Raw genomic sequence first — 27,918 nt, 5'->3', positions numbered from 1 at the left:
AGCCTCAGGGAGCGATGGGCGTGTGGCGGTGTGCAAGCACAAAGACTAGACCGGGGAGCAGTAGAAGGGACAGTGGGGGTGTAGTGGCAGCACCCAAGGATCCACCAGGGCAGCTGGGCCCGTTCAGAGGGCTGGGGGACGCCTGACCCTGCTGTCAGGCCACTCCGGTCACTGACCTCTGTCTCCGACCCCAGACCCTGAGGCCACCAACCACGTTCCCACAGCCACACCCTACCTGCCAGTCTTGCCCATTGTCCCAGCACATTCCTGACCCCACCTCACCCAGGCCAGCTAGTGCCTTGCCCACCCCAGAACCACCCTCCCACCCTCTCCATCATCCCTCCGGCGGAAACTTCAGGCCCCACCTGGCCCTCACTCCGACTTTCCTTCCCCAGCCACGCTCCCTTCCCCCCTCAGCAGCCCCCCCATCTTCGCTGGCTGAGGAGTTACGTCTTCTCCATGGGTTCCTACGTGGGCTTTTTGTTTAGCCAACTGGACAGCAACCGCGTGAGAGCCAGGCCATGGGATGCAGACCCTTTCAAAGGGACCGTGAACAAGAAACAGGTGCTCAATGAAAATCTGTGAGTCGGCATTTAAGGACAGCCACTCCCAAAATGGCATCTGTGACCAGCAACCCAGGGCCCGCGCAGGTGTGTGGAGGGGGTGGAACACTTCCAGATGCACAGACCCTGTTTTCGCTCCCTTTGGAATTCCCATCAGTCTTCTTAATTAAAAAAAAAAAAAGAAAGAAAACCTTTTTTTCCTTCCTATAATAATTTTGGAGGAAAATAAAATAGGGTTTGTTTCATAAATCATTTGGGGTGAATTTCTTTCTCCAAAATTAAAGTCTAAAACCAGGTGGCTTTCTTTGATTCCAATCCTTTTCAGGTTCTCCGTGTGTCTTCTGGAAGCACGGTTGCTATAGCAACCACTCATTATTTTTCAGGAGTTGGCTGGATACTTTAACAACAACAACAACAACAACAAAAATCCCCTAATCTTTCTAGCCTCCAGATAGTCTTAATTTATATCCTACACTGGTTTCTAATTTTTACATCCCCTTAACTAAGCACCATGCTGCAGCTTGAACGAGCCCAACCAACCCACAGATTTGTCACTAAATAGATTTGGGGAATAATTCATCAGCTTAACTTTTCCCCCATATTCCCCAACATCTAAGAGAATTTTTAAATTCTCTGACATTGTAGAGTCTTGCTCTTCTTTTTTTTTTTTTTAAGATTTTATTTATTTATTTGAGAGAGAGAGAGAGAGAGAGAGAGAGAGAGCATGAGAGGGGGAGGGGCAGAGGGAGAAGCAGACCCCCAGCTGAGCAGGGAGCCCGATGCGGGACTCGATCCCGGGACTCCCGGATCATGACCTGAGCCGAAGGCAGTCGCTTAACCAACTGAGCCACCCAGGCGCCCGAGTCTTGCTCTTCTTGAGGGTGTCAGATGTATGTAAGTTTAATGAAGCCTAAATTGTGGTGTGTGTGTGTCATGCTCACACGTGCATGCACGCTGAACTTGGAGAGAGCTGCAACACAAAGTAAGGAAGAATGAATTTATTCTATGATCTTTCTTCCTACGTACTTTTTTCCAGCTCATCTATCACATTCTCACCGTGGTGCTAGAATTTCTAAAGGATTCAAGAGAAGCGACACCATCCACCTTCAGCACACTTAATACCTGGTGGGAAAGGTTAAATTAAAATCTACAGTCCCATCATATGATCTCACTGATATGAGGAATTCTTAATCGCAGGAAACAAACTGAGGGTTGCTGGAGTGGGGGATGGGGGGTGGGGGGAGGGATGGGGTGACTGGGTGATAGACACTGGGGAGGGTATGTGCTCTGGTAAGCGCTGTGAATTGTGCAAGACTGTTGAATCTCAGATCTGTACCTCTGAAACAAATAATGCAATATATGTTAAGAAAAAAAAGAAGAAGAAGATAGCAGGAGGGGAAGAATGAAGGGGGGGAAATTGGAGGGGTAGACGAACCATGAGAGATGATGGACTCTGAAAAACAAACTGAGGGTTCTAGAGGGGAGGGGGTGGGAGGATGGGTTGGCCTGGTGATGGGTATTGAGGAGGGCACATTCTGCATGGAGCACTGGGTGTTGTGCACAAACAATGAATCATGGAACACTACATCTAAAACTAATGATGTAATGTATGGGGATTAACATAAGAATAAAAAAAAATTAAAATCTACAGTCCCAATTCAGAGATGAGCTATGCAATAATGTGGGGAATGCATTCAGGGGTAAATTACGGAGAGAGTGAGGTTATGAGGGGAGGAAGTGGTCAGCATCAGGGTTTTTATAAAAAGAATAACAGGGTTTAGATCTGTGGTCTACTTAGGGCTGTCTATGTGGGCAAACTACCATCTACGCAAATCCATTCAGGAGCTACTTTTAAGAAAGATACATCATGTGGCCTTTGTTCCCAGAGTTGACCAAATAAAAACAACTCTTGGGGGAAAACGAAATACCCAACAAAGGAAGTGGCAATTTTGAGCTGAGTATTTTTCGGCCGCCACAAGGAGTGGGGGTCTCCACGGGCTTTCAGGGTGGAGGACCGCAATGCGGACTTCCCTGCACCGTGAGAGGACTGCATGGCACCCCTCAGCTTCCAACAGGCTCCCTGGACTAAACCCGCAACATTACAGGTCGGTGGCCCTCCAGTAAGGAAGGACCCTGACAGGGGCGCCTGGGTGGCTCAGTTGGTTAACGACTGCCTTCGGCTCAGGTCGTGATCCCAGGGTCCTGGGATCGAGTCCCGCATCGGGCTCCCTGCTAGGCGGGGAGCCTGCTTCTCCCTCTGCCTCTGCCTCTCTCTCTCTCTCTCTGACTTTCATGAATAAATAAATAAAACATTTTTTTAAAAATGTTAAAAAAAAAAGGAAGGACCCTGACAGTTCACACAAGATGATACGTAAAGGGCCTGGGGACCGAACAAGCTAGTTGTGGAGACACGAGCTGGTGTCCTCTTTCTAGACGTTCTGTCTAGTTAGCATATCATGGCACATCCAACTTCAAACTGGGTGGTTTCAGCAGAGGGGCCCAGTTGCTCCACCAACAGTAAGACACTCCAAAGGGATCTTAAATCACCTCAGCTACAGGTTCACATCCTTAACACCAAACATTATTTTCAATGGAAAAACATGAAAGGCAGAGATCTCAATAAATTTCATTTAAAAGGCTGTTCAGAAAGATTCTACAGTGTTTCCTCCGTGTTTAAAAATTATGATAAATCTGCCATGCAAAAATTAGATACCAAAATTATTTCTTGCGGGGGGAGCAAGTTGTCTGTTGTTTTCTAGACTTTCTCTGACAGGGTGCCCTTGTGTCTCATCACACAATTTCTCTCTGTTTCTTTTCCAGTCCATGGTGTCTTCCCTGCTGAGCAACAAGGTACCCGGTCCCCACCGCTGTCTCAGTACCGAAGCTGGAGCGGGCACCTTGGCGGGTGGAGGGACCCCAGGGGCCTGCCTCCCCACCCATCCATGTTGTCACAACCACAGAAGACCCTGGTGTGACACCACACGGAAGAGTAAGACCGGACTCACCGCTGAGATTCTCACACCTGCCACTTTCCCTGCCCTGACAACCCATGATCCGCGTCGGGTCGAATCCCTTACCCCCTGACCTCCACGGACTATGTCCCTTCACATGCAAACGAAACAGTCTGTCGTCACTCATCCCAACACTTCTGTGGGTTCTGCTCTCTTCCTGTCCTGTATTTCTTGATCTCCGCTCTTCTTTCTTTTCCAGCCAGCCTTACTCTTCACATGTGGGAGTGACTCTGGCCAGCTAACCACAGCAGACCACGCTACGGCAGGGCCCAGCTGGCCTTGAGGCCTGAACACTCTTAGGCTGAAGCCTGTGGGACTTTGCTATAAATTATTTTATTTTATTTCACCTACATACGGGATTATTTTTCAAGGTGGCATATGCACGTCAGTTAGGGAAGGAGCATTGACATCAGCTGTCATAGCGAGGGGAGTGTAGGCTCGGGGAGGGTTGTCTGTTCCAACGCACACATCTCTTGGTTTGCTTTTCTTTTTGAGGCAATAGAGGGACTTGCTCAGGGCCCCACTCTTAATTCTAGGATGAGCTAGACCTAGTCGCAGGTCCCTGGTTCCTGGGTCTTGACGCCCACTGTATGAGGCCCTGCGACATACAGCGAGTCTGTACCCACGAACCCGAAGAAGGGAAGGGACGCACGAGACTTGGTGGCAGCTGACAGGCACTCATCAACATCTCAAGTAAAGTACCAACACTGCTTTAGAACGGCCCCGGGATGGTCAAGAGCATCCCCCTCGGGTCACGTCCCGTCCTCCGAACATGCGCGCCTTGCCGCACGCTGGGCATTGCCCTCTTCCCATTGAACCAACAGTACTTGGTGTGAACTATATTTCCAAATTTACTAGATTTCTTTCAGAACTCCTCTTCACTTTTTTTAAATTATGAAAGAGAGAATTATATTTCATATGCAGCATATAAAACATACGGTTTAACGTGTTAGTACTTGGTTGTATTTATAATAATATATATTTTCAATAAAACTTTATAAAACCATTGAAGCCAAATATCCACCCACGACCCAAATCCCTCCTCCCTCTCCTAATAACCTGCAGCCTGGGACTTGTGTGCTTCTTTTTATGCCGGATTTTTACTCTTTACCTTCAAGTATCAGCATCAATAAACAATAAATGTACAACTCAAACTTGAGCTAGATGTTTCATACCATTTACATAAGTTTATGGTAATGCAAAGGGATGCCTTGAGATTTATTAACCAAAATACCTAGATTCAACGGCTGTACAATTTTCCATTTTGTAAATTCGTTACTATGACATAGCATTCCTCGAATTACAAACATTAAATTGTTTTGTTTCCTATTATTACAGATAATATTTCCATGCATTAATTCTTACTTGGGCATGACAGCTTTCTCTAAGGAATGGATCTACAGGAAGAACTGCTGGGTGTTGTATACAAATAAATTCGACTTAGCTACTTGCAAATTGCTTTCAAGAGTAATTGTACAAACTTCTCCCACAATTAACAGTATGTGTGAATTCCTCTTTGTCCACGTTATCAAAATTTTAGATGCTTCAAACTTTTTTCATTCATTTAAAGTGTACAGCTCAATGGTTTTTAGTATATTCACAGTTGCACATCCACCAGACAACCAATATTAGGACATTTCCATCAGCCCAAAAAGAAACACAGCACCCCTTACCTGACTCCCCCCACCATCCCTTCCAGCTCTAGGCAACTATTAGTCTATTTTCTTTCCTTAAATTTGCCTGTTCTGGATATTTCATGTAAATGGGACAACATGACGTGGTGGGCCCTTGTCCCTGGTTTCTTTCAAAGATAAGGTCTGCAAGATCCATCCACACTGTAGCACGCACATGGTACTTCTTCATTTTTTTGCTTTTTAATTTTAATTCCAGTATAGCTAACATACAGTGTTATATTAGTTTCAGGTGTACAATATAGTGAATCAGCAATTCCATATATTACTCAGTGCTCATCATGATAACTGCTCTTCATCCCTTCACCTGTTTCCCCCATCCCCCACCACCCTCCCCCCTGGTGACCACCAATGTGTTCTCCAGAGTTAAAAAAAAAGAGTCTGTTTCTGGGTTTGCCTCTCTCTTTCTCATTTTTCCCCCTTTGCTCATTTGCTTTGTTTCTTAAATAACACATATGAGTGAAATCATATGATATTTATCTTTCTCTGACTTATTTCACTTCGAATAATATTCTCTAGCTCCATCTATGTTGTTGCAAATGGCAAAATTTCATTCTTTTTTATGGCCAAGTAATATTCCATTGAGAGAATATTGTGTGTGTGTGTGTGCGTGCACACCACATCTTCCTTATCCATTCATCTATGGATGGACACTTGGGCTCCTTCCATAATTTGGCTACTGTAAATAATGCTGCAATAAACATAAGGGTGGGTGTATCCTTTCAAATTAGTGTTTTCTTTTCTTTCTTTTTTTTTTTTTTTTTGCTAAACACCCAATAGTGGGATTACTGGATCATAGGGTAGTTCTATTTTTAACTTCTTAAGCAACCTCCATACTGTTTTCCAGAGTGGCTGCACCAGTTTGCATTCCCACCAACAGTGCACAAGGGTTCCCCTTTCTCCGCATCCTTGCCAACACCCATTGTTTCTTGTTTTTGTGTTTTTTAGCCATCTGACAGATGTGAGGTGATATCTCATTGTAGTTTTGATTTGCATTTCCCTGATGAGGAGTGATGTTGAGCATCTTCTCATGTGTCTGTTGGCCATCTGGATGTCTTCTTTTTTTTTTTTTAAAGATTTTATTTATTTATTTGAGAGAGAGAGACAGAGAGAGAGAGCATGAGAGGGGGGGAGGGTCGGGAGGGTCAGAGGGAGAAGCAGACTCCCTGCTGAGCAGGGAGCCCGATGCGGGACTCGATCCAGGGACTCCAGGATCATGACCTGAGCCGAAGGCAGTCGCTTAACCAACTGAGCCACCCAGGCGCCCCATCTGGATGTCTTCTTTGGAGAAATGTCTGTTCATTTCTTCTGCCCATTTTTAATGGGATTATTATTTTGTGTGTGTGTGTGTTAAGTTCTTTATATATTTTGGATACTCACCCTTTATCAGACATGTCATTTGCAAATATCTTCTCCCATTCCCTAGGTTGTCTTTTACTTTTGTTGAATGTTTCCTTCACTGTGCAGAAGCTTTTCATTTTGATGTAGTCCCGGTAGTTTATTTTTACTTTTGTTTCCCTTGTCTCAAGACACAGATCTAGAAAAATGTTTCAATGGCCAATGTCCAAGAAATTACTGCCTGTGCTCTCTTCTAGGACTTTTATGGTTTCAGGTCTCACATTTAGGCCTTTCATCCGTTTCGAATTTATTTTTGTGTGTGGTGTAAGAAAGTGGTCCAGTTTCATTCTTTTGCATGTGGCTGTCCAGTTGTCCCAACACCATCTGTTGAAGAGACTGTCTTTGTCCCATTGCATATTCTTGCCCCCTTCATCTAAGAGTAATTGGCCATATAATTGTGGGTTTGTTTCTGTGTTTCTATCCTGTTCCAATGATGTATGTGTCTGTTTTTGTGCCCGTATCATACTATTTGATCATTATAGTTCTGTAATATAATCTGAAATCTGAAATTGTGATGTCTCCAGCTTTTTCTTTTAGATAGTTTAAAATTTTTAAATATAATCTCTGCCGTGTTATTTTTATTTCCATTTTTCTGAGTACCAGTGAGATTGGGGCTCTTTTGTTAAGTTAATTGGCATTCTGGTTTCCAAATCTGAAACCTTTCCTATTTTCCTATTAGGTTGTTCATTATTTATTGATTTCTAGAGATTTTATATATTCTGGATACTAATTCTAAATCAATTCTATGTACTGTTATATTTTCATCTGGTCTGTGGTTTGCTTTTTCACTCTCTTGTCTTCTATCATGTGGAAAAATATTCATTTTTTTTCCTTTATGATTTGTATTTTTTGTGTATTATTTAAAAAAGCCTTTCCATGGCCCAATCCTATAAATGTTCTGTATTTTCTCCTAAAGTTTAAGAAATTTTATTCTTTAATCCCTCTACATTGTTTTTTAGTACAGCATGAGGAAGGAAACTAATTTTATTTTCTTCTATATTGATTAACAACTTATATTTATGGAATAATATTTTTCCCATCAATTTTTGACAACACTTCTCTTTTATACCAATAACTCATTCACAGTTGGCCTTTTACCTCTCTTTTCCCAGTTTTCCTAGAACATTAAATGGGAGCTATAAATTCTGTTTCATGGGTGGTTAGAAGGATTAAGTCAACTTATGTTTGAAAATTGTTTAAAATAGAACCTGGCACATAGTAGGAACCGTGAGCTGTTGTGGCCACTTCTGTCCTGTCCCCTGGTGGATCTATCCCCACACCACTCTGCATACCATGATCAAAATTACTGAGGACTTAGAATAAGTCTTGACATCTAGGTAGACCGAAATGTTCTTGATTGTCTTGGTTAGTCTTGAACTCTTATGCTTCCACAGTATTGGTCCTCACCTTACTTCATTCATTAACTAATATGTGCAAAAATTCACAATTCACACAGTACAGATCATAAAAAATATTATCTTCATTCTCCCTGCCCTATTTCCCCAAAGGTTACCTCTGGTGGCTCTGGGTATATGCATCCTCTACCCATGCATTTTTATCCAATTATAGGCACACATACCTCTCTTCCCCTAGGGAATCCCATTTTTCTGAGGCCTACTTTTAAAAAAAATCAACAGACATTTTTATTAAGACAACTCGACTTATCAAATAATTGGTAGAGAGCTGACATCTTTTAAAAATAATAACATATTTTTTTAGTTCGTTAAATAAGAGCAGGTCTCCCATCCATGAACACCAATTCTCCTTAGGATCCTTATCTAACGCCAGGGACTTAGATCTAATGAATGCTGGGCAATTTGCAGCCAAAAACTAAAGATCTTATTCCTGATACTGGCCTTCACATATTAGAACCTTCACTGAAATCCACCCAGCTATGCATGGCAATAGGCATTGAGCACCTATTTTGTGCAAAGATAAATATGAAACAGTCCTCACCCTTGAGATTCTCAAGGGCTGGTAGGCGTGGCCGATGCTGAAGCAAATAACTGATCACAGAAAATGAAAGGTGTTATTACCAGAGATCGTGGACAGTTAGAGGAAGTGGAAGCTCTGAAAATACTTCCTTCCAGGTCCAGTTTTACGGGAGAAGGAGGCAGGCCAGTAGGGGTTCACCAAAGAAAAGCCATTCCGGTCAGAGGGAAGAGGGCAAACAACAGGCAGGGGGCAGGAGACCATGGAAGGTATCAGAATGGGGCCGAGAGCCAGACCGCTGACAAGCGGTGCCGTGTGGTCCTGTAAGCTGAGCAGGGCCCTGGCTGGGAGAACGTGCTCGCCACACTTAGAAATGCCACATTTGAACCCTTCCTTTGAGGGACCCGAGGGATGGCAGCAGGTGTGAAGCCAAGGGCAGCCACACCGAGTTGTCTACACTGAAGATGTAACAGCAACAAGTGGAGGCAGGAGGATCATCCAGAGGCCAATGGACACTCCCTCAGCTGCCATCAGGCCTCTCTGCTGCTGGCAGGGCCCATTCTCAAGGGGATCCCCCAACTCTTCTTCCTGGCCTTGCGTTCCCATGAGAACAGCACTCAGTCATCGTGCAGACCAGAGTCAGAGGTGCTCTGCCTTCTGACAGATGCGTTTCTCCACCTGCACTGATTGGCCCACCAAGAAGGAAGTCCACCCCCGAGCACTGCATGCAGCCCCGGGACGAGTCCCCCAGGTAAGGAAATGCAGCTTACAGGCCATCGTACCTACATCAGACTCAGGACAGCCCAGCAGCCCTTGGTACCCGATGAAAAACCACAACACCATACCTGCATGCAACAGCCCGTGGATAACCAACACCATCACGGCAGGCAACTCCCCGCCCTCTTCCCACGCTTCCTGTCGTGATGGAAGGGTGACCCTGTAGACAAAGACCTGGCGGGCCCTACAACATGGGCCTGAAGGAGGGCAGACCCAGTGCGCTACAAATGCAGTCAGGGAGCTTTCCTGGATTTAATGGAATCAAATCCTGCCCGTCACTCAGAATTCTTCCTTTAGGTGTGAGCAAACCCAGGAGGTTTCTGTTGAGCGCCCCTCGGCCTGCTGTCAGCATGATCTGAAGGGCCAGGCCTCCCAACAGCGTTCTGTTTATCCTGAAATAGACAAACATCATCGAGAAGCCTCTGCTTCTTCACAGATGAGCCCTCTCAAGATGAGATGAGCCCTCTCAAGAAAATCCTGAAATGATGTACAGAATTTAAGGGCAACAAGGAGATGCCTGATCCAGGCCCTTCTGTCTGGCCAGTTCTCCCTGAGTACTAATCCCCATCTACTGGCATAGAAATACTCCTTCGTTGGCTGTGCTTTTCCTCTTCCAGCCTCACTGCACCGGCCCTAAACCCTGGAAGCAGACTGTAATCAGTACGCTCTGCCCTCTGCTGTGCACACGTACAAAGTACAGAACCCTCTTCCCCTCCTATAGCAATCCGCATGTGCATCATCAGGCCTGTGGAGGGAACCTCAGCTACCACCGGGGTTACATTCACTGGCTTCAAACTGCTGATTGTTCTGTTTTCAAGAGATTGAGACTTCTAGACTAATTTCTCCAGCTGCATTTTTCCTTGCAATGCCTAGGGAAGTTGAAGAAAGAAGGAAAGCCCTCTCCCTTCCCCAGTAATCTTGTTTTTCGTTAACGAGAGAGATACAGGCTCATCTGAAAGACATGGTAGAACAGAGTTCGTGTGAAGGCTTGGCATAAAACAGGGACACACACGGGCCCGGGGCCATTCATGGGATACAATATTTTTTGTGGAAAAAACTGTATGATACCTGGGCTTTGCTTCAAGATAATAGTGGTAGTAAAATGGATGAGGCAGGATTGACCAAGTGCTGATAATTACAAAGCTGGGTAATGAATATAACGAGTTCGTTATATAATTCCTTCTACTTTTATGTATGTTTGGAAGTTTCCATAAACTTGTTGCCCCATTTTAGTTTGATGAACACTGAGCAGATGGAGCTAAGGGTAAATGTGTGATATTCTAAGGTGGGGAGCCAGGGGAGTGGAAGATGCATGGGTTCTGTATCCTCATCATGCTTCTGCTTCTTGCAACCAGGAGGCCTTAGGCAGGTCACTGAATCTCTCTGAGGCTCAATATTTTCCATGTCTGAAAAATGAGAATAATAAAACCTACCCCACTGGGCTATTACGGGGATAAAATCAGATTGGATTAAAATGCCTGTCACACAGCAGGCAAATGGCAAATCTTTTCTTTTCTTTTTTTTTTAAGATTTTATTTATTTGACAGAGAGAGCACAAGCAGAAGGAGAGAGAGGGAGAAGCAGGCTTCCTGCTGAGGAAGGAGCCTGATGTGGGACTCGATCCCAGCTCCCTGGGATCGTGACCCAGGCCGAAGGCAGCCGCTTAACTGAGCCACCCAGGCGTCCCGGCAAATCTTTTCTTTCTCCTTTCTCCAGCAAGCCCCAGATAAATGTCAATGGTCAGTGAATACAACCAGTACAAATAACTCCCTTGTTAGGGATCGATCACCCTTGTAAACCCCAAGTAACACAATCAGTTCGCTCTGTTTCAGCCTCTCAAACTGAAATTTGTCGTAAGATCACGGAGTCAGTATCAGCAAAATATACATGCATGCACATATAAAATAAGCTACTATTTCATACTATGTTATTCTTGACTGCTTTTGTATCAAAGCATTTCTATTCCATATCATGTATCTTTCTCAAACCCGCATTTTATCACAAAGGGTGGTTTAAAAGCATTAAGAAAGAATATCTACCTCTAATACCAAGATATTATCTTTATATACTACAGTTCATTAGCCAGTTTTCAAGAGATTCATCCGTGGATAACCCACTTAATTAGACGCGGTGTGAATGAACACTACAAATATGGTTCCCCACACCCTCAATTAACCAAAATATTTGAATAGTGCTCTATGTTGCTAATTTTAATTTTCTGGCAATAGAGGGCCATTCTGGTTTAAAATGGATTTTAATAAAGAGAACTGACTTGGTTATTTTCTGTAAGAATTCTGCATGACCGTAATGTGTCATTCAGGAAAACTAAACTGAGGAGAAGCAAATGCAGAAGTTGAAGGGAAATTTGGAAGCAAGCACATAGGATCTCTTTTTTTAATATTTTATTTATTTATTTGAGAGAGAGAGAGAGCACGAGCTGGAGAGAGGGAGAGGGGCAGAGGGAGAGGGAAAAGCAGGCTCCCCGCTGAGCAGGGAGCCCGATGTGGGACTTGATCCCAGGACCCTGAGATCATGACCTGAGCTGAAGGCAGACACTTCACCGACTGAGCCACCCAGGGGCCCCAAAAGCATTAGATCTAAGACATCCACTTACTAGCACGTCATGTAAGTGATCACATAAAACATCTGAAATTTTTCCAGGGCCTTTTCGTAAATTAATAGACACATCACCACTGTCCTGTGAGGGATAAATATATTCATGTGCCTCATTTCATAAAGGAGAAAGGTGGGCTGAGGTTTCAAGACTTCCCTCCCTGTCATTAATGTGTGGTAGAGCCGGGATCTGAGCTGCCTAGGAGGCTCTGCCCACCTCACCACACCCCGTCAGTCTGTGCAGAGTGTGACGCACCATGACAGCGACCACCTGTCCCCAGCATGCGGTTCGGGGGAGGGAGGGACTTTTCCTTCTTTTTTGCTGCTTCCTCTGAATTCCTGGTGTCTGCTTAGTTGAAGTACTATCAGAATCTACAGATGCACTGCATTCGAGAAAGACAGGTTTCTTTTTAAGTCCTCCATATAGCTGGGCATTTTGAAAAGCTACGTTTCTACAAAAAGGAAAACACCTCTTTAAGGAGGAACAGAGTAAACACTGACTTACTGTTCCATCTAATCCTGTCAAACACGGGAACATTTCTTCATCATGAAATGCAGTATTATTAAAAGAGAATAATGACCAGTGGTCTGTGACAGCCTTGAATTCCAAAGAAGTTATCAAAAATATGAATGAATAATGGGCCAAATGCTTTCATAAATATCATTTGCACATTTTCAAAATGTGCTTTCTTCTCAGACTTGGGTCCAGATATTAACCCTTACAAAGTGTCATAACACCGGAGACCCCAAGCAAGTTGGTCCTCTTCGCCGAGTTTTCTGTTTTTAGTTTCATTGCTAATTCAAGATACATCCCAGAAAACAACGATCCATCCTATTTTTAGTGCAGGATATAAAGATAATCTAGAATTGGATCTTAGAGAAACATCTCTTGGACACAGCCCTTGCCCTTCCCGATCTTGCAGTCTGATTTCTGACTCTAACATGAGGACCACACGGCGCAGCGTCTTGCCTCAGATGGGCCCTGAGATCTTAGGGTTGGCATGTTTGTCGTGGCTGATAGTTTCTTCCCTCTCACACAAGGGGTGTGTGTGTGTGTGCGTGTGCGTGTGTGTTTGTATGCGCACACACCGAGTGCGCCCGTCTGTGCCTAGGCATGTGTACGTGCAGGAGAGACCAAAAATCTTTGCAATTTGACAATTCTCATTGGTTAATTCCCCATTCAGAGGCCGTAAAAATGTGCATGAGGTCCCTAGTGGCCTAACTTGCTCAGCATCCGATAATCAACAGACCAGGCTCGCCGTGCCCCCCGGGCCCTCCTCCATGCCCCAGGCTCAAGTGTCAATTCTTTCCTCCACGTCAGGGCAGCCTCCACTCCTGGCCTCTTCACTCCCGGGGTCTGCGTGCTCTGACTGGGAGCTGCTGCTTGTACATGTCCAGGAGGTCCCTTCCAGTCATGGCAAGCAACCCCTTTCCAGGCTCCTCTCTTCCAGTCTTGATCCCCCGGCCCCACCTCAGGATTTTATGAAGCCCCTGCATTTTCCAGTTAGTGATGCCCTCTTGTTTGGGTCATGGCAACCTAGCCCACACCTGTGCTCCATAAAACCACGCAGTCTGTGCCCTCCAACTATTGTCCAATGCAATTCATGGGCCCATCGCTGCTTTCATGGCACTTGCCCCACGCGGAGCTGCCTTCTTGACTTTAAAAAAAAGCTATTTTCCCCTTGGGGTCCATGACCGCAGCATCCTCCTCCCTGGGCTTCTGCTCTGCCAGATACAGGTAAATGCCTTCAAACATCCCAAGTCTGTCCACCTGCCGGTCTCTCCCACTGCACGGCCCACTTCTTCTGGGAGGTCTCACTTCCCATAAGCTCAAATATCAGCAACAGAGTTAACGACACCAAAGCCTACACTTGTCCATCCCAGATCCATCACTTCAGGCTCTCGATGTCCAAACTGGCTTCTCTCGTGTCTCCCAGCTGGTTCCTCCCACCAGTCACTGCATTCAGCACACAGGTCCACACCCCTGAAGGCACCCTGGGGTCTCCTCTTCCAGACCCCATTAGACCACTCAGCCTGTGTTAACAAAATCCAATGACTGGTTGGCTTAGATTTACTCTCTCACAGATCTGGAAGCTAGCAGTGCAAGATCAGGGTGGCAGCATGGTTGGGTTCTGGTGAAGACCCTTCCTGGCTTGCAGATGACCTCCTTCTCAAAGTGTCCTCACATGGCCGAGAGAGAGAGGATGAGACAGAGCAAGGTCTCTGGTGTCTCTTCTTGGAAGGACAGTAATCTCATCATGAAGGCCCGACACCCAAGCCCCATCTACCTCTACGACTTCCCAATGGCCCATCTCCAAATGCCACCACGTTGGGGGTTAGGGTGACTTCAGCGCATGAATTCAGCACAACTCAGTCCGTAACACTGACCAACCTCACCTTTATCACCCAACCTATCATCAGATTCTGTCAGTCCCACTCAGCCTCTTAAACACCTCTCATGCTTGCCCCCTTCTTCCCAGGGCTACCACTACCAAGCACAAAGTCCCGGACAGGAGAGAGAGCAACAGAAAACAGTGCCATGTCACTGCCACAGGAAATGCCGTGCACGGTTTGCACGATCCCACCCAGTGGCCGTGCTGCCCGTGCTCCTGTTAGGAGGCAGCTGCTGCCGTCTTGACAACAGCTTTTGCCTACCCACCCCCAAATTCCTCCCCCTCAACCGACATCGTGCATCTCACCTCCAGGCTGAACTTGGAATGATTCGAGGAAGACCTGCCCACACGCCTGCTTCAAGTTGCGATGACCAGCCAGCACCTTGGACAGATCATCTCAGGCCAGAACTCCATAAACGGCAGGGCCATGACAGCCTGCCTATCGCTGAGACTCCCCTCTGCCCACTGGGCCCCACAGACACCATCCCTCAGGTCACCCAAGGACCTGAGTGCGCTGAGCTCCTTTACACCACCGTCCCTTCGAGGGCACCGTTACCTCAGCCTGAACTATCCTTCTTCTCCTTCTTCCCATCGTTGTCTGCTATTAATCCGTCAAGAGTCATCAAAGGCACTCGTATCTCCCAGGAAACGCTCCCTCGAGACAGAATTAAGTGTCTCTCTTCCTGCTCCCATAAGGCCCTCTGTGTACTCCACCAGCTAATAAGAAGATAAGGTGATGTGTTAAAACTCGAAGGCAAGGACTGTTTTATTCATGGAGTGCCAGATGCTGAATCCCTGCCCTCATAAAGAGACTCACATAGGGGTTTTCAAACAAATGAGTAATCGACCCATCTTCCTATTCCTTGCTTGAATACAAATTTCTCATCCTGATCCTGTCGCCTTGTGCGGCCCAACATGGTAGCCACCAGGCACCGGCGGCTATTTAAATTTAAATGTATATAGATTAACCACGATTTCAAATTCAGTGGCCCGTTCCAAGTGCTCAACAGCCACACGTAGCTGCTGGCTGCTGGAAGGGGCAACGCAGATGTACGGTATCTCCATCGGCACAGAAAGTTCTCCTGGATGGAGATGCTCTAGACGTTTCTGACGACATGCCCAACTCACTCGCTCATTTGCATGTCTGTCTCTCCCACCAGACCGAGACTCTTGAGCACTTCTGTGTCCCATGACATCAGCCCTGAATTGGGCCGTAGGTGACCTGCAGTCAAAGTCTGTTACATGAATACAGGAATCTCTCCCGCACAACGTCTGCTGTGTCCCGTGGGACACGTGCTGCTCCTTCTCTCTGAGGCTACTCCACTCTACGGAGCCAAACCCCACAGCCTCCCAGGACCCCCTTCTCGCGAGCTCTCCTTCCATCTGAAAGCCGGCGGGTCTTCGAGCCCAGCAGCTCCCTCCATGTGCTCTGTGTGCCGCAGCTTGGAGCAGGCCAGCAGAGGGCTCTGCTCTGCAGGGACGAGTCCGGCTCCTTGCACCCTGGCGTGATGGGAAGCAAGCTGGAACCTGGTCAGGGCTGACATTTATCCCGGTGATTACAGACATATTAAGAAGAGCCTGAGCAGAAGATGGAGGTTTCCAACATTTAAAGTGTGGATACTCTGGGGATGCCCAGGGCAGGTGGGATACAGGAGGACGGCCTGTGTGGGAGGATGAAAGCCGGTCCCATTCGGAAGCCCTCAGGCAGGAGGGTCAGAAGAATCCCCAGCCCCTGGGCTCAGCGGAGCAGAACCGGGTCGGGGGCAGGCTCCGCCCCGTCTGATGTGCCCCTGAGGGGATCTGGGGCCCAGCTGACAGGCAGGCTAATCCCTATCCCTGCCTGGTCCTACTCATTGCCCTTTCCCGTCATGCCACCAGCACTGCCTCGCTCCCAACTATGGGCCTCGAGAGGGTGACGGTCCCACGGTGTAACCACCTAGCTTGTGCCCACAGCCCGGCTTCCGAGGGCCCAATGGAGGAGGGGCTCATGTCTCCGTTCTGGGAACACCTGAGTCCAGGTACGGCAGAGGCCGTGACTTCAGTACACACAGTGCCTTTGTCACGGCAGAGCCAGCGGCTTGTTGGTTTGTGACTGTTCTGTGTAAATCACTTGGGCGGGTGTCCATCACTCATGACGGGAAGAGAACGGGCCAGCCCCGGAGTGGCGGTAACAAGAGGAACAGGAGTGAATGTCCACAGGCAGGAAGACATGAGCGCGTCCGGGAGCCTCATGCCGTCCGACGTGCTAAGGGGCGAGGCCAACTTGGGGAGCTGGTGTGGCGAGCACACCACGGCAGCGGGCAAGGGCGGTGGCCGGGCAGAGACACCATGCAGCGGCCGTCCTGTGACACTGCCTGGGACAGTGGCAGTGGCAGTCTCGGAAGCCCCCCAGCCCGTGCCATCAGCTCTGCAGTGACCCAATCCACGGCGGTGCCCTTGGGCGTTGGTAATGGGCCCCACTTGGGCTGGTGCCAACAGGTGACAGGCGCTTGAGCCCCAGGTGCTAATGTGCAGAATGGGGGAAGGTAGGGCCGACCCACGGGAAACCAGGGCCCCAGCGCATGTCAGCCCCGCAAAAGCCCCTCACTACAGAATGCCAGGTGAAGCTCATGGGCACATGAAGGCAGCGCCATTTTGGGAAGGGGGAAGGGCACAGCCTGCTCCTTGAAAGGCTGGTGGGATTTTACAGCAGAGAGGGTGGAAAAGGCATGTGGCTGTCAAGATAGGGGAATGGCCATTGGTGCAAAGCTGGAGACACACAGGGAGGCTTGATTATTTGTCTTCACGGAGCTTTTCAGTGAAGCCCAATGCGGGCATTTTGGGGGCATTAATTCAAGAGGCTTAAAAATTGCCTTACTAGCACTGTATCGATATGTGCTCGTAAAAATATTCCCTAAATGACAAACGTTCCCCCATCCCTTCAAGGCGATGCCTAATGTTAGTGACAGAAATGAAACAGAAATCGGATTTGCCCCAAACGGAGCTCAGGTGGACGGCTGATTGTGCCCGCCCCTCCCACCCCTTCCCTCTCGCCCGTCAGCCCAGCGCTTGCCGTAGCTGGGCCAGAGCTGCTCGTGGACTTCCCTCCCGAAAGTCCCCTTTGCCTGTGCTCTCGGGTTCCACTCCTGTCTCGAGGACGCTGTGGCTCTAGATCCTGACCCTGGCGTCTTCCCTGGACTGGCCACTTCTCACTGCCTGACACGACTGCCCGCGGTGTCCCCTCTGTTAGCATTTCACGCTGACCTCCTCCGAGGTCCAAACCCGCGCTCTCCGCGGCTGCCCGGGCAAGCAGCCTCCCGGGCGGGGCAGCCTCTGGCCACGACACCTCCGCTGGGAGGTTCTTTACTGTCGGGGTCACCGGCTTTGATCCAAAGGTCACTCCCGGCCCTTGGGTTTCTTTTCCAACTACATGGGTGATTTAGCTCACCTCGGGTCTGCAGAGAAGTGACATCCACGTCTATGCCCATGCTCTGCTTCCCCACGTCTGCCCCCTCTGAGTCAGGAGTCTGCAGACTTCGTCCCACGTGCTAGCCCTGAGCCCTGACCTCGTGACGAAAGCTGTGCTGGAACGCAGCCGCACCTGTTCACCTGTTTAGGGTTAGGGTTAGGGTTAGGCGCCGTGGACGGGACAGACCATCTCACCCGCAAAGCCAGAACCATTCACAATCCGCTCTTCCAGACCAGTCTGCCAGTCCTTGGACCAGACCACGATCCGGAAGTCAGTTTTATCTACACGTCTACCAGTTTTGATGATTTTCTATTTCAGAAAGCAGAGAGGGGCAGGCATTTTACAAATGATCCAGAAAAGTGTGTGCCTTCCAGCAAGTCACGATGTTCTGCCCACACCCCAAACACGTCTGTGTGCTCTATGTCAGACACAAGGGCTCCAAGGTGAGCATGACATGCCCTTGCATTTGAAGATCTCTGACCTAGCGACCAGAGCGGATGTGCAGAGACACCATCTCGGTGAGGACACTTCATGTACGATACCTACTGCCTGGAGCAAAGAGGATGGAACCGCTGAGCTGTGCTATCCCCAGTCTCCAAAACTCACCTCACAGGGAACTCAGCACCTGCACTGCCCATCCATCAACAAGGAAGGGTACGCACTGTCCAGCCGTGGAAAGGAACACGGGGACAGCCGATAACCGTGCACATCAAGGCGTGGAGGCCAGACCGAGCACGGGATGTTGAAGGAAAAGCCAGGGGTCAGCGGCTGAGATGCAGGACCCACAGAACGAGGCTCCAGATGGAGGGGCCGCCCCGCCAGCCAGGCCATGACGACCGAGCTCGAGTCCCAACTGACAGCCGAAATGGGTCATCTTGGGAGAGCCAGTCTGTGGCAGGAAACGTCCCCCGAGGTGCACACATACTCGTCCGACAGACTGGACGAAACGCATAGCGAGGCGACGCTGCCTTTCATGGCTTGTGACATTTTACATTTCTTTCTTTCCCCAATAAACTCTTCCCTCTTAGTTCTCACCCCCCAAAACAGATTTCATCCACTGCCTGGGAAGGAACCGGAAACCTCGAGGGAGATGTGGCTGTAGCTTTTTGAAAGGACGCGTCTTAACAATAACCTCATTTCTTTTAAATTGGTCACAGCATGAAATGAGGTGTCTGGGAAGGAGACAGTGAATAATGCAGAAATGCTAGGGACTTTGGGGGTGCCCTTTGAGGAGGCTGCTCCAGAGTCTCCTTCTGCAGGCTTGGCCTTGGGAATGTATCATTTACGTCCTCATTTCCATCCTGGACCGTTTGTTAGGGGAAATAACGAATGAACAGAATGGCAGGAAGAGGCAGACAACGCAAATTCTGAGTCATGATCCCGTAAGAGGCTTGGCGCTGGACCCTGGAGGCTCCTGGAGTGGTCAGGACAAGGAGTTCTCCTGCCCTCCTCTGGTCCCGGAGAGCCCATGCCCCATGCCCAGAGAAAAAGAAAGAAAAAACAGGCAATTTCCTTTGAGGTGCGGTTAATGGTCCCACAGCTGTGCCTACAGGGTGTTCTAGGAGACTGCTGCAGTGATATTAAATCCAGATTAAGGGACCAGGATGGCTTTCAGGAAGAGGGGACATAAAGTGAGGCTCCCTCCCCTAAAAGCTTCCAGCGGAACAGCAGAGAATAAACTGTAGCCCAGTTTGCAAGGGGGGGAAGGCAAAGCATCGTCCGATGAAGAAATTCCTATACCCACATATGTGCAGCGAGCGTCCGACAGGGACTAGCGATCACAAGCACATGGACAGAAGTGACACATGGCCAGGCCCACGGACAGAGGTGCGGGCAGTGCTGGGCGGGTGGAGGGGAATGGAACGTCCCCTGCAGCCCCAGGACCCCCTCCCCATGGTGCTTGCTAGGGGTTCTCCCGGGCTTCAACACCCTACCACTTCAAGTGAGGGGCGGTTCCTGGCATCACCCAGCCACACCTCTGGGAACAGGTTTGGGACAGGGAGGTTAGGGCTGGCTTCCCAGGAACCTCCGCCCCTCCTGCGAGTGGTCAGTCCGCGCCCTGTCCTGCCCTCTGGCTCCCACACGCCCCACACCTTAGGGGCCGGGGAGAAATAACGAGACCAGCACCTTCACACACTAGGAGAGCCAACCCTGGTTCTAGGCCTGGACATGCTGTTGTCTCAATATCTTCAAGCATGAGATTCTGGACACTTAAGACACACAGGTTTTCTGTTTGCAGTCTGAAAACTCTCTACTCTTAACTTTATTTTCAAATGGCCCCACTATTCATGTTTGCAATCTATCTGGAATAGGAAGAAAGAAGTCAGAAATATAAATGAAGCCATGCGTCCTCCTGCCACAGGGACCCTGCCAGCAGCCAGCACCAGTGTCCTGACCGGCAGGGCGAGAGAAGCAGGCGTGTGTGCCCCGGGGTTTCACTGTCACATAGTTACCTGTCTGGGTTCCCACACCAACACAGCACACAGCATCTTAGAACAGGGCCTGTCAGAATGAAGTGAGACGTCCAGAGAAATGAGAATGATGTAGACACCTCAGGGTTTGGCACGTCTCACTGCCGTTCCCTAAGCCTGATGGGCACTAACTAACCTAAGACAACCCCTTTCCTGTTTACTGCATCCAGCTGAGATGTGTCCCTGCCGGGCGGCACATCCCCCAAAGCACCATGCGTCATAATCTCACGTGACATGGTGGCTGTCCTAATTATTTATACCCAAATCACTCCCCTCTCTTCCTCCCCCCATTGCCTTTCCCCAAGGAAAAGTCACCAAAAAAAACCAAAATAAAACAAAAAAACCCAGAAAGCACCAAGAAAACGGCAGTAATGATCCCATAATTGATCCACTGCACAGAGCAGAGTCGTCAAATTTAGTGACAAAGATATTGTTCCTTAAAATTCCAATAAGATGGGCAGTAATCCTCCAAAAATTTTAAAGGACCTAGAAGCTACATGCTTTGAGACAAATGTCAGTAAGTCAGTGTTACGAGTTGAATTGTGCAATATCCCCCTTCCACAAAAAAAATAAAGAAGATATGCCGTCCTAGCCTCCAGCATCTCAAATGTGACCATATTTGGTAATAAAAACACTGTAGATGTAATTAGTAAGGTGAGGTCATGCTGGGGTAGGCTGGGCCCTAAATCCAGGGTGCCCGCTGTCCTTCCAAGGAGAAGGGAAGAGACACACAGGGAGAGCCGTCATGTGAAGACAGAGGGATAAGGCTAGAGGGACGGGGCCAAGGCCACGGCACGCAACACCTTGATTTCAGACTTGGGACCTCCAGAACCGTGAGGGCGTGCATGTCTGTTTTTCTGAGACACCCAGAACAGTGTGGTATTTTGTCAGCAGCCACAGAAAACTAATACCGTCAGAGACAGGCTGCCTTCCTCACCTGGGGATGAGGTCAAGTCACCAGGGAGAGCGGTCTGCGGGACCCAGAGATGGGGAGATCTCCTCCTCCTGACACATAATCTGCCCCCAAAATCCCAGCCGCTGCCGCAGACTGACACAAACACGTGAGAAATCCTGCCATAAACACAGCTAGTTCAGGTGCTAACATTCGGTGTGACATTCTTATTTAAAGCAAATAAGGTGAGCTTTAAGAATTCAGCGTTTCCCAAACTTTTTCAACCATGAATTCTTTGCTGCACAAGCAGAGATTTTTAAAAGAACAGCCTGGAAAACCCTCATGCATGGTTTCCCCTAAGCTCTGTGTTAACAAAGACCCAATCTTATTTCAAAGGAGCTGTAAAGCTGACAGTTAAATACATACACGTATTACTGATGTTAAAAGAATTAGATTAAATTAGGTTCTTCATAATTGTATTTTTAAGTGAAATTTTATATTCTACCAGTCACCAGATTTTTGTTTGAATGTGAGCAGAGGCCAGTCCTGGAGCCATAAAGCCTCGGAGACATGCCAGGAGCTGATGATTCTGAACAATCGGATGTGCTCAGATGTTGAGCAAGAATCATGTCATAAAAGGAAATACGGGCTACGCTCATCCCTAAGTGCAAGGCTGTCAGAACTCCTGGGAGCTTTTCCAAAGACGGACACAGACTTTTCCTTCTCATTCCGGCCTGGCTTCCCTGCAGCTTGCACCTTGCCTTGTCGGTGAGCTGGGTCAACCAGAGAGTTTTCTGCAGTCTTTCCCTAGATGCATTTCCATTCTCTACAGCATTGCAATGCATGTCTCCTTGCGAAGGCCCTTCTCGGAACGGCAGAGCTTGGAAGGCAACAAGCCCTGAGCAACACGGACCCAGACAGTGAGACAGTGCCAGGGACGCTGCCGGGTCTCCCCGGAACGCTCATGTGCACAAGCCGACACCTCCCTGTTCCAGGCAGCAGGGTCACCATCAGGCATTTCACAGAAATATACCTTTCCACGGCGTTCCCTGACCCCGTAAGCCAGTTCCAGGCTACTTTGATCCTGAAGATCTCCAAGTCTGTAGAAAACTCTCCAAAGACTCCCTGAATGTCAAGTTGGCTCCATTTGTGTCATTTTGGGAAGAGAAGAGTGTGCCGGTCGAGGGCAGAGACTTCCCAAACTCAGAGAGCTTCAGAAACCACTCCAAGTGAGGACGCAGCTGATACACCTGGTGGGGGCTGGGGTGGCGGGGAGGCGAGGGCCTGGTTTTGGGAACCTGAGTGAGGAGACTTCTGGAATGTTTTAAATGAAAACATTCATTTCCTTATGTTGCCGACATAACTGATAATAGAGGACAGGTCTTTGAAAGTGAGGCATTACGGTGAAGCGTTTGAGAAACGCCATGAGAAGGGGTTTAAGACCTCTGTTCACAGAATGTTCTTTGTTTTTAAGATCACTGCAGTCAGATCCGTATCTGATCATGTTCCACTCTGTTTTCCACTCTGGTTCCCAAGGCCACGCTCGCCAGGGATTCGTGCTACAAATTCTCAGGCTGAGCCACCTGCTAACATTCTTGCTTTGCCTGTCAGCTGCCTCGGTGGCGATTCTTACCCGTCTTCTAGTTGGGCCCGTTCTGACCACTGTCCTGAGCACTTACCACGTAGCATATTTCAGATTCTCGATCATAACAGGGCCTCCAAGAGAAGTAGTGTTTCTCAAAAACCATTTCCTGCTTGAATTTTAAGGCAGTGCCTGACCCTGGAGGGTCGCCGTGAGTGACCCTGGTGAGCGAGTCTGTCAAGATGACGGCCCTCGTTGCTGATCTAGGGACTGGACTGTACTCTCTCATCTACTGTCCTCTTGGGCGGGGAGCCTGACTTAGGACCCCTTGTTCCAAACTGCCACACAGGGCTGATGGAGCACAGAGCCACGCTGAGGGAAAGGGTGGTTAACTCTGGCCCCACTGGCCCATCAGTCCAGCTGTTATAACCAGACCACTCAATTAAGCCACCTATCGGGATTACAGTTAAGTTTCAAGTACACGGGATCACGGTTAATATGCAGTGCACATGTGATCATGGGGGGCTGCTGCCTTCCCTCTCTCTCCACACCTCCAGCTCCCCTCTGCTTTGCCCTAAAGGCACACCAGCATCACCCTTCCTTTCCAGAATGACGACATCTTGCAATAAGGACCCCATACTATTGCAATTATTTGTGGCATGCCAGGTGGTATGCCAAGTGTTTCTCCCATATGAACTCAAACTTCACAACAAACTGGTGAGAAAGATACCATAACTGTTTTGCCTAATTTTATAAATAAACAGAAGTTCAAAAGCGGGGAAGTAACTTTCTGGGGTTCAACAATGGGTAAATGGTGGCTGAAGTCAGAACGGAGGCTCAGGCAGTCTGAGTCCCGGGCAGAGTCCCCACCCACCCTGCTACCCTGCCTGCCAGGAAGATGCCAGGGAGGCGGGCACACCAGCCACCAAACAAGGACACACAGCCCCCCTGGCGGTGACGGGATGTGAGGTGTGTGCTGGACTGAATTCTACGTGCAACGCTTTTGTAAACACTCAAAGCAGCTCCGTGTGCAGCCCTGCTGCTATCTGGGCATGAACGGAATAATTGGGCTGTTACTCAGGAAGAGCTCATGTCATACCAACACACTATTTCATGTGAACTTGTACAAACAAGTACATATTTCAGAAGTGCAGTTACTGTAAGGGAGGGGCCGAGGTCCACGAACTCTCATTCCTCCTCCCCTTGGTGGCTCTCATCAGGAACCCTAGGGCTCGGGGAAGGCACGGCTGGAAGATCAGGTCTCCAAACCAAAGCCTGGGGCCTGCCTTCTATGATCCGGTCACAGCGGGCATTCACCGGCTGACCTGGCACTAAAAGGACACGCTTGACCTTCCCGGTTGAACTCCGTCTGCTCCCCACACTGCTCTGTACCCTGCTTCTGTTTGCCGAGCTGAGCTCTGAGTCTTATCTGAGAGGTTTCCCTCTCTCGACTCTTGTCAAAGACCCAGCGGCCTCATTCCTCATCCTGGGCCATTCGTGTGTCTCCGACGATCGGCAGGCGGGTGACTGTGCTCCTGCGTGAGAAGCTGAGTGTGGTGGCACCGGGACCACCCCAGTGCCCCCGAAATCACAAACCCAGACTCCTCAGAGAGGCAGAGGGAGGGATGGCGGAGGACCTGCTGGGTGGAGCCCTGGCCTGGGCTGCTTCTCCAATGGCCGACAGCTCTGCGGGCGTCCGGAGCTCACTCGGTCCTCTCGGGTGTGGAGAGCTGGGTGGGCGTATGCACAGACCCTTCTCTCTCCCTGGACTTGAACTGGATGAAAACTTTGAAACTTTGGTGCATTAACTCACGTTCCTAAAGTGCTCACAGCAGAAAGCGGGCTTTTGTGAGGCTTTTGGCCGTAAGTGTTCGGAGGCGCTTTGATGACTTCAACGCAGTGGTCAGAGAGCTGACCCTGCACGGCTATGCATCTCCTTATTATCTGTTGCATTATCTTTCTCTAACTGCATGCACTTTGGCACCATCTGACGCCTCCAGAATGACACATGCTTATTAGCGTGTCTTTGGATGAAGGATGCAGCCTTCCTGCAGGTCTCTGATGACCCCTTTAAAGTGTGCCCGGGACACAGGCCATATCCCAAGGGGATGGCCGGTGTGCCTTCCTCGCTGTTGTTAAACAGCTCAGCCCAGTTTGCTGTGGATTCAAGAGCACTCACAACACATACTTACACGCCAACCCCATCTGGTGACAGAAACAAAAATCGCAAATCTTCATTTTGCACAATTTGTTTACAGAGACTTAAATCCAAGTGTCTCAGCGCAGCCTTGAGCCAGGGCTGGAGGGGAGGGCCACCAGCCAGGCCACTCAGCCTGGTGGAGCAGAGCTAAGTCAGGATCAAACAGGGGGTTCGGTCTCCTGTCTTCACCACCTCCTAACTGCCAGACAAGTCCTGACTGTATTATCATAAAAATGGGCGCTGTAGGTAGCTAAGAGCCCCAGGCAGTTTCCAATAGATTACAGAATCCAGGAATCGTTTTTCTGGCAAAAACTGAGCATTTTGGTCTGGGAACTTTAGTATTGTTCTAAGGACACACAGTTCAAAAACACTCTCATGTGACTTTCCAGCTCCCAGATTAGAGACGGTCACAGTGTCATGGAAAAGGGAGCTGTGGTCTTTCTCTTTCACTTAAATTGAGAATTAGGTAATACAATTCTAATCAAAAACAGCTTACCATATTCTTATATGTAGAGGTCTCTCTTCTCAAAGATCCGCATTTTCCCAGATGGGACCTTCTTTTCTACTACTTTTGCAGATAACCACAAAAAAAGTCAGCAAGAACAGTCATACATAGCAAATTTATATTTAACTCATACTTATTTTTAAATTCAGACAAAATAGTACCAATGCTAAATACTGACATTTTAAGCAGGTCTTCCCAAAGTAAATCCTGTTTCCCTAATAACTGTTTTATCTTCTCAACTGTAGACTTAAGTTGGACCATCAGAAAGAGGCTGTTCAGAAGCAAACAATAAACGAAATCCTGAAAAGGAGAGAATCTATTTGCAGACCATTGTAAACAGCCACGTACAAGGTTCAGAGCACGAATTTTAGAACCTCTCAATTCCAAAAGAGGTTTTGAGAACAGGATTAAAGGAACCTGATTATTCAGACAGAAGCAAAGAGAGACTTTTCAGGTAGGATACCACTCATTCACTCATTGTTCGACAGTCACTGAGAACCTCGGATGTAGTAGGCACTGCACTGGGTGCCCGGATGCATCGGAGAACAAATCAGCCAAAAATCCTCATACGAGTTCAGCCAACATTCTGATGGGGGTGGGGGGGTGGGGCAAACATACAACAGGCATAAAAAAGAAAATTATATAATATGCTGGAAGGTGATAAATACCTTCCATTTGAAGGGGGGGGATTATCAGGAGTGATGGGTGGGGTGGATTGCAATTTTAAATAGGGTGGGCGGTGTAGACGTCACTGAGACTAACACTGCAGCAAAGCCTTGAAGGACACCTGGGAGCAACGTTCCAGCAGACAGAGCGGCCAGTGTGGAGGCTGCAGGGTGAGAGCGGGGAGGCACAGCGCCGTGGGCCCCTCAGTCATTGTAGGAACCTTGGCTTTTATCCCGAGAGAAGTGAGAAGCCCTTGCAGGCTTCCCAGCACAGAGTGGCCGGTGGCTGTCACATGGGGCAGGCGATGCTGAGAGCAGCCGTCCTAGCGAGGTCAGCGCACATGTAACGGGCTTGGCTTGCTGACCATGAACTGGGTGGGCAAGAGGAAGCAGATCTCGGATGATGATGGGGAAACCTCCCCTGGGAGTCCATTAAAGTAGGAAAATGGGGCCTGTAAGAGGAAGTGGTTGACCCTGAGGGGAGGGCCAGAAATGACGGCTCAAGGTCCCCTCCTGCTTCAGAGACACTGCGATCAACCCCAGGTGCAGTAAAAGGCTTTAAGAGTAGGACTGCTTTCTCCTCAGCTGTGGTGAAATAAAGGAACAGAGGTGACATGGCCAGAAAGAGCATGGGGAGGCAGGCGCGGGAACACTGGGATTCTGCTCAGGTGCTCTCCTTGTACCTGCAGAAACAAAGGCTCCGCTGATTCATATGATCCCGCGGGGCCACAGGACAGCAAGGAGGAAGCACAGCGGTGACTGAGTGTTCAGTAAGGCCAGCCGCACAAGGAAGCCAGACGGCCCTGCTCCTCACCGCCAGTTCCCGTTTCCATAGAAACGGCACCCCTGTCTCCCAGGGCATCCCCCTCTCCCCTTAATAGATAACCAGTCATTTGGGGGCTGAATTTGAGAAGAACTAAAAACCTAGAAAAAAGGAAGAGAAATCCATGACACGTTTCCACACACAAAACGGAGAGTAACTGGTCATCAGCAGGATGCTGACTGGGGAGAAAGCGTATGAGGCGAAAGCTAGATGTTTTTGCTGACATTTCCTATTATTCAGATACGAGACCCTTCAGTTCCCTCAGTGCAAATAACCTCGTCCTGAATCCACGAAGATGGAAGAGCACAGCATACACGGAGGACAGACTCAGGGACTGAGACTGCTCTCCACACCGGGAACCTTCAAAGCCTCCCTGTGCGAGCTACTTCTCTGACTTGAAGGGTTTCCCACCAAAGGCCCAGAGCCTCGACTCGGAGGCTCACCCTTAGCAACATCCTGCAAGCCAACGTTGGCTTCCGCCATGGCTATCTAGAGACCTACCTAAGCACCCTTCCTACTGCCCCGTCCCTCCACCCCCGACCCCCACACACCACCAGCATGGGCCCCTGTCTTTCAGGGAACTGGTCCCACTTGCCCCCCAAATAAAGTAAGTGACAGAACGGGTAAGACTCATGCCTTCCAACACCTGTTGTCCTCCAATTCAGTGTCTTTGAGGACTAAACATTGTAGTGAGAGACGCGAAGGCAGAGTGAAACTTCCTGACAAGTTTAGCGAGTGTCGGACCTGCCCGAGCTGACGGTGGAATCGAGGCCCAGACGTAATGATGGGTAAGCCATCCGCGTTAACGTTCGTCCCGCTGTACTCGTCAGCTCCAGCTAGGTTATGCTATAGTAACATCATCTCTGTGGTTTACACACCAAAGTTTGTATCATTCCCACTGGACAGCTGCTACTGAAATACTGCTTGTTTCCATGGCAGAAAGAAGGCGAGGGC

General features: G+C 48.8%; 1 protein-coding gene across 1 annotated transcript in view; it reads right to left on the bottom strand.

Moving 5' to 3' along the window:
* DPP6 (dipeptidyl peptidase like 6) overlaps positions 1-27,918 on the bottom strand; it is a 681,409-nt gene that overhangs the window by 642,705 nt on the left and 10,786 nt on the right. The gene's annotated exons all lie outside the window — the stretch shown is intronic.

The sequence above is a fragment of the Mirounga leonina genome, unplaced genomic scaffold, assembly GCF_011800145.1.
Source record: "Mirounga leonina isolate KUSES-001 unplaced genomic scaffold, KU_Mleo_1.0 Mir_321, whole genome shotgun sequence".
Classification (NCBI taxonomy): domain Eukaryota; kingdom Metazoa; phylum Chordata; class Mammalia; order Carnivora; family Phocidae; genus Mirounga; species Mirounga leonina.
The sequence above is the reverse complement of the archived record's forward strand: the minus strand, read 5'-3'. Positions and strand labels throughout refer to the sequence as shown.